Below are 7,410 nucleotides of genomic sequence, written 5' to 3'. Positions count from 1 at the left end.
CCTTTATTGGAAGGTGTGTGTTCCTCGGGTGGCCGCCGTGCACGGTTTCCCCAGCCTTTTGTGTTAGCAAGCCTCTCAAATGCACGCTTCAGCTGTCGTGCTTTGCCTTTCCAGACCTGGAATTTGCAGTCCCTGCGTGCTTCCGACCTGAGTGACCATGGTGATGGGTGAAGAGGAAAGGGACAGACACAGGCAGGCCAGCCAGGTCCCTAAGTACAGTGAGAGCGGCCGCAAAGCAAGAACTCGGGGCCTCTTTCCACTTACCCAACTTTTCCCTTCACCCCGCCCAGGCCCCTACTTACTCCGGCTCCCGGCGTTTTTCCCCAGCCGAGGAACCGGCCCCTTTCCAGCGACCCCCATCCCGGCCGGCGGGCAGGACTGCGGCGACCGTCCCCGGACTCGCACCGCCCGGGCCAGGCAGCCTGGGGCGGAGGGGGTGCGGCTCCAGACGCCCCGGCGAGGGGGGCGGGGCGGGCGGGGCGGGGCCGCGGAGGGGGCCAATCAGCGGGCGAGGCTGCGGCCGGGCCGCGATTGGCCGGCCCCGCGGGCTCCAACCTCCCCGGCCTCTCTCGGTCCTTTGAGCCACTGCATCCCCTAGCGGCGCCCTGGCTCCTGCAGCCTGCAAGCCCGAAAACGCGGCCGGGGCGAGCAGGGGTCAGGCGGGAAAAGAAGCCTCAGGTTCCACCCTCTGCTCACCCTAGGGCAGTGTGTGGGTTCTCCCGCAGGCGATCCCACGGACGGCACTGAGAGCTTGATTTGGGGTTTTCTCTGAGCGGAAGCCATTATTCCCTCTTGCCTCCTCCACCCCATAAAATTCCCTGCAAACACAAAAAACTCGAAATAGAAGAGAGCGTCCCTAAAAGTAAGTTCTGGAGGATGGCTTTCATGCGATGAAGGAAAATCATCAGTATTCAACCTTAACGTGGTGTGTGTGTGTGTGTGTGTGTGTGTTAGAGTGGGGGCGAGAGATGTCGTGTTTTAATACACAATCACTGTAGAAAGATGAGTAAAATTTATTGGAAAGTAGTGGAAACGTGGGTCCTCCCGATCTTGGGTTTGGAGCTTCTCTGGAATCTCCGTCTTCTTAAATCTGATGTTTGTTAGAAATCAGGGTTGAGTTTCTAGATACGGGACAGGAAGAAAATTCCTAAATTAAACACACACACACACACACACACACACACACACACACACACACCGCCTCCCTCCTAATGTTTCTCCCGAGCCCATTTAGTTCCCGTTTATGAGAGCGGCCCAGTAAGGAAGCATCGATTTTTTTCTTCCACTCTGACCACTTCCCTCTAGGGCCGGCCAAGCTCCCAGCCTCTACTCCTGCACACGGTGCTCTCCAAACCTTTTAATTATTTAGTTTCTGTCTAACATTCAGCGGAAACCGCTTCATAAACAAGGACAGACCGACGCGCACACATTTTTGCTAAAAGTCCCCGAGATTTAACATTAAGGATGCAAGCAGAGAGAAAAACTGAAAAGCGCTTCTCCTCCGCGCGTCGGCCCCGGACCAGGAGACGCTAGACCCGGACCCCAGTTCAAAGTCACGCGGGGAATCCCAAACGTGGCTTTTTGGTCCGGAGACCTGGAAGCTGGGGAGGGGGGGGGGGGGGGGAGGGACGGCGAGAGGTGGGGAAGCCATCCTCGGGTGAAAACAGCTGCTGACGCCAGGACTTGAAAATGTTAACTTGTGAGCTTCCAACAATTTTAAAAGACAAAGAGAAAATATTTGAGAAAATGAGGCCTTCCGGTGTATCGGCGCCTCTCTGATAACGCGCAAAAGTTGGGGGGCGGGCATTTATTCGTTTTAATTAAAAGCACCGAGTCGGGCTGCACCGAGATGGAGAGTCGTCCCCCCCCCCTCCTCCCCACACCTTGGAAAAATAAAAGATCTTGAAGGCCCTTCTTGGCCTGGGTGGTTTGGAGCTGGCAGAGAGGCGTGGGGGGCTGCGGCTGGACGCCCGGTGTAATGGAGCCAGCCTGTAGGGGGTATTTAACATTTAATTCCCAGCCGGTCCGCCCCTGTTCCCGGACTGACAGTGGGTAATTGGGAAAGAGGACGTTGCTCTTTTGATGGCCCGCGCCGGCCAGTCTCGCCGACGCCACACTGGGTTTGACGTCACGGGCCCAGCCCCAGAGCCGGGAGCCCCGGGAAGGGGGGTGGGTAGGGAAAAGGAGGGGAGGGGGCTACCCGGCGGGGAGGGCCGAGGTCGGCCCCGGGACCCGTGGGGAAGCAGGGGGGAGGGACGAGGCCGGAGAGACGCTGCAGCGCGTGGCCTGAGGCGGAGAGCCGGGCTGCGGGGGTCTGAGCCAGGCCAGGCGCCGGCCTGACCCGCCTCGCCGGCAAATGCAGGCCGGGCTTCCTCCTCCCAGTGCGGGCGGGGGAGGGGAGGGGGCTCGAGGCCGGCGGGAAGGGGGGGGAAGGTGGTCCCGACTCCCCCTCCGCCGTAGCCGGCAAAGCCGATCCTGGCCTCCTGCAGAGACGCCTCAGCGCCCTCCTGCAGACCTGACGGCCCCCTCCCCGGGCACCGCGGCCCTGGCCGTGTCTCGCGGGTACCCCCTCCTCCCCGGGAGCCGCCGGCGGAGCGCCGGTGGAGGAAGCGAGGAGACCCAGGAGGATGCCGCCGCCGCCGCCGCTGCAGGGCCCGGGGCTCCTGCGGGGCGCGAGGCCTCCCTAACCAGGGTAAGGGGCTGTCGAAGGGCCTGGATGGCCGGGACCCCGGGGGCGAGCATCCCGCAGCCGAGCCAGCGACGCCGCAGCCACCGGCTCCGTCCCAGGAGCCGGGTCCCGGGGCCGCGCGTGGGGCGGCGGGAGCCAGTTGGGCCTGTCGGAAAGGCCAGGCCTCGAGGCGGCTGCTGGAGGCGTCAAGTTGAGTGGGGTGTGTGTGCCCTCTTGGGGAAAGGGTAAGAAATGGAGCCTAACTTTCTCTCCTCGGTTGGGGGTAAGCTGGGGCCCACACACACACACACACACACACACACACACACACAGATGCCCAAGTACAGGTCCCTCCCACCCGCCCTCCCGGGAGCGCAGAAGCTCTGTCCTGGAGGAAGTGGGTCACCCAGCCCGGCAAGGGAACCGGAGCCCGCGACGCAGAGGGGAGGAGCGCGCCCCAGGCTCACCCCTGGGGTCGCCGCACCCAGAGAGCAGAGATCCACGCGGCCAGAGAGCGTCACCCACCCGAGCCTGGGGACCGGCGCATCCAGGCGAGCTCCGCGGGGTCGAGGCGCCCGCGCGCTGCCCGCGGAGGCTCACCCGAGAGCCGAGCCTCGGGGTCGAAGTCATAAAGTTACTAATCCCGCGCAGGGGGAGTGAGCGTGCTTCGCGCCGCCTGGGGCGGTCATTTGAGCGTGTTTACTTAAGGACTTTGCAAGCGGAGCGCGCGCGGAATAGTCGGATTTCCAGCGAGGCAGCAAATATTTGCAGGCAGGAGAAAGAAGCGGAGCCGGGCCGCGACGCCGCGTCCCTCCCCCCGGAGCCGCGGCGCCGGCCTGGGCGGACCCGGCCGCGCTGTTAAGACAGAAGTGAAGCCGGGAACCTGCGGGGCTGGGGGCAGGGAGGGCGCGGAGCTACAGCAAAGGCCAGAAATTGGAGCGCGGCCCCGAGGCCCCGGCGAGCCGGGGCTGGGGGAGGAGGAGTCCCTTCCCATTCCCGCTCGATCAATCTTCCTTGGCTGCGATCGGTCAATAAAAACGGTGTGAACCGGCCGCGGTGGCTGTACGTCTGGGGAGGAAGTGGAGGCCAGAGGTGCCGAGGCCGGCGCCGGCGCCCCACGCCAGCCGGGTCCGCGGCCCGCCGGTCTGCAGGCTTCAGGCCGGCGGCCAGTTCGTCTCCCGGAGCCGAGCGCTGCCCGGCGGGGCCTTTAATTGGGTGTCTCCGTTTTAATAGTGGCCATTGTTGGAGCAATTAGCGAGAGACAATAACGGCCAAGAGGCGTTTAATTCGATTCCTTGCGCTGGCTGCGCCCGGCACCGGGGCGCTCTGGAAGGAGAGGCCGGGCGGGGAGGAGCTGCTTAAGGGCCGGCTCCCGTCCCTGGTACTTTGGTCGGAGGTGTGGGGGTCCTAATGGGGCAAGTTGAAGGCAGAACGAGAGCAAGCAGGTCCTGGTCCAGGACGGAGAAACCAGTCCTGGGCCTCGCCAGCCCCGCGGGGCGCCTCCGGGGCGGCCGCGCTCGCGGGCCGCGCGCGTCCACGCTGCGACCACCGCGCAGGCTCCCCGATGCCTGTTCGGGGGAGAAAAGCAGAGAGCACCCGGACGTGGAAGTCGGGCCCCCTTCCTCCGCAGCCCTATAGGGCCCCCACCTCGATCACCCAATTTCCTTCCCAATCGGGAAGAGAGAAGAACCCCCTTCTGGCGCGTACACACCTTCCCCTCCTCTGCCTCGGCCCTGGGATTAGGTTACCGTGGCCGGGCGAGGGTTTCCACTGGTTAAGAGAATAGCACAGGTAAAGCTGTATAAACAGCTCGCAGGCTGCGGGGCGGGAGGGTTACGCAGGGGACACGGCCCAAGGCGCCACCGCCGGGCGTGAGCTGCAGCGGTGAAATGACCAAGGAGCCCGCTTGGACGCCGCGCCCCGAGACCGCGCAGGTTAAACACGTCCTGTGTTGTATCTGTATCTCTGCGCTTCCCTTCCAAGCCCCCTTTCTCTTTCCCGCATGAACTGAAATGCAGAGAGTGGGGAGAGGAATAAAGGTGATGAGAAAGCAGCAGGCGGTGGCTAGTTCTCCCATGAAACACGGCGAGCAGGGGACCCGGGGAATGCAGAGAAAAGGGGTCCCCAAAACTCACTGTCAGAGGGCAGATGCTGGAGGTGGAGACGTCAGAGGGGAAACCCACGGGAACTCAGGCGAAGAGAGCCCCCGAGCTGCACAGCTCGCTTCCCGGTTCCCACGCCCACCAGCCGCAGGCCTAGAGTCTACCTGCCCAGGGGAATGAGCCATCGCTTCAGGGGTGGTAGGTGGTTTAATTTACTTTTTTTTTTTTTTTTTTTGCTTATTCATCTATCACCGTTTAAAACTCGGAAGGAAACCCGCCCAGGCCAGGAGGAGCGGCTAGAGCTGTGGAGAGTCAAAGAGAGGAGATGCGCTCAGAGATTACCCCCTCCTTCTCCACTCCCCACCACCAGGCTGGGCCCTCCAGCTTCGGGGGATCCTGGCCCTCCCTCCGCCACTACCCTCTTCTCCTCGGGTGAGAAAAACCCCGATGGTATCGAGATTAAAGAGAAAAAAAAAAAAAAAGGGTAGGTAGGGGTGTAGCGGAAAGAGGGAGGAGGAAGGGAGAAGACAGGGGATTTCTGTTTTCGAGTGTAACAGGGCACAGGCCGGCGGGTGGCTGTGGGGGCAGCCCCGGGGTTGGGTAGGAGAGAAAGATCCCCCTGGAGAACGATTAGAAAGGACTTGACGTCACCCCGAGGAAGGGCGCACCTCCCAGCTGCCCCTCCTTCCTGGCCCCGGTGGTCTGGGGGACAGGTGGGAGACCCAAGAGAGGACCAAGGGGCTCCAGCAGGTCGCATGGTCCCTCCCGAGCCATTAGCCGTTTATCCGGCTCCCAGCAGTACCACTGGCCCTTAGGTGGAAGCTGGCTGTGTCTAGACTCAGGCTCTCCTTCCCCGGTCGCTGAAGCATCCCGGACTCCCTGGGAAGGGAGCACCACAGGAGCCAGGAAAGCGTCAGCAGTGCGGGATTCACCCGTGTGAACTCCAGGCCCCAGCATTTTTCGGAGGAGAAGGGGTGCACTTGGGCCACCTGCTCTGTTCCCCACAGCACCCCGGCCCTCCCGGCTTGTTGCCCCCGGCCGGCCCCAGCTCGGCGAGCCTCAGGCTCTCACCTTAGCCGACTCTCGGGCCACTAAAATTTGGCATTCCAGGAGGAGGGCTTACTCTTGGAGCTATTGTGCTGTTTCAGTTCTCTGGATTAGCCAGGAAACCGGGGTGTGCTTGTTCCTGGATCATGGACGGTGGGCTTCGAGGAAAGGAGGGAAGTGGGGGTTCGTAACAGGGAGAGGGAACATGGGGAAAGATTTCCTTCAGATCAGGAGACAGGAGAGGCCAGCTTCTAAAAGCACGAATTGTTCACGTCTTCCTTTGGACACGCTGGAGACCCCACGGTAAAATCTGTGAATCGCAGAGCTCTTAGGAGAGGGCTTCCCGCAGACGCCCTCCGCCTTCTCTTCCCTCCGGAGCTGCACCCACCCGCCCGCCTCTCCCCGCCAGGCCCCTGGCTCGCGCTTGGCTCTCCGCCGTCTGCCACCTCGCGGACCTCAAGCAATTTGTTATATAAAACAAAACAGCAACCACACACATGAGCCTGCCGACCCACGGCGACGGACACCCAGGGAGACCTCCGCTCTGGCACCCTGGGCAACGCATCTCTTTCTCGCCCTTCCAGCGGCCGCACCCCGCCACCGCCTCTAGTCCCCGCTGCCCAGCGACCACAAGCAAAGCGGGCTTCGGCCTCCAGCAACGAGGCTTCCCTGGCCGGATCGCTGCGGTTGTTAAACCTCCCTCCGGTTACCCCAGCCATTAAGAAAAAGGTGATCGAGAAATATTTGGTCCACACACAAAGACATCCAGCGAAACGAAGGCACATTTCTGTGTGAAAAGACGCAGGAGCAGAGGAGACAACGCGTCAGCGCAGCCCAGAAATGATAAGAATAACCGGGTGCCAGAGAACAGTGGGCTTTTGGATTCTGCCCCCGCACACCTTATCAGGATCCCTAATTCCCTGCCACCTCCCGGGGTTCCCAGACGCAAACCGCCTTGAATTCCCAAAGAGGGGCTCTCAGCCACCCGCCTCCCACATACCTGCCCCTTCCTTAGGCTCTCTCTGCGTGGCCCTGAGCTGCTGGGCGGCCCAACACAGAGCCTCCACCAATGAGTGCCCAGGGGCGCCCACTCCCATCCACTCACTGCACCCCCGACTTACCCCCACCTCATATATCAGCTGGAAAAAAAAAAAAAGGCAGGGTGGAAATATCAATAAAAGAAAATGCAGCTTCCCATGTCTCTGGGCTTTTGGCTGGACAGACTAACGCCAAGCCCGGGTCTCCCCGTGGCTGGCAGAGATAGCTCGCATAGAATGGAGGGTGGGCCTGCAGGGATTGTGAACCAGTGAGCACTCACCCGTCTCCTCAGGACCCATCACCCCTCACCCGTCTCCTCGGGACCCAGCTGGTTTCTCAAGCCAGGAACCTTCGGCCTGGCGGGGCGGCTGTCTGGAAGCTGAAAGCTGGACCCCCTGCTGGATCCCACAGGGGAATCAATAATGGGAGCCCAGGGGGCCTGACCCCGACCTGGGTCTTGGTCTGGCTGACCTGGACACCACGGCTCTCTCCCATTCCAACGGGCAGCAAACTATCCTCTTCCTTAGAATCGCACAAACGTTTAAAGGGTTTCAT

This window comes from Panthera leo, chromosome B4 (genome assembly GCF_018350215.1).
Source record: "Panthera leo isolate Ple1 chromosome B4, P.leo_Ple1_pat1.1, whole genome shotgun sequence".
Classification (NCBI taxonomy): Eukaryota; Metazoa; Chordata; class Mammalia; order Carnivora; family Felidae; genus Panthera; species Panthera leo.
The sequence above is the reverse complement of the archived record's forward strand: the minus strand, read 5'-3'. Positions refer to the sequence as shown.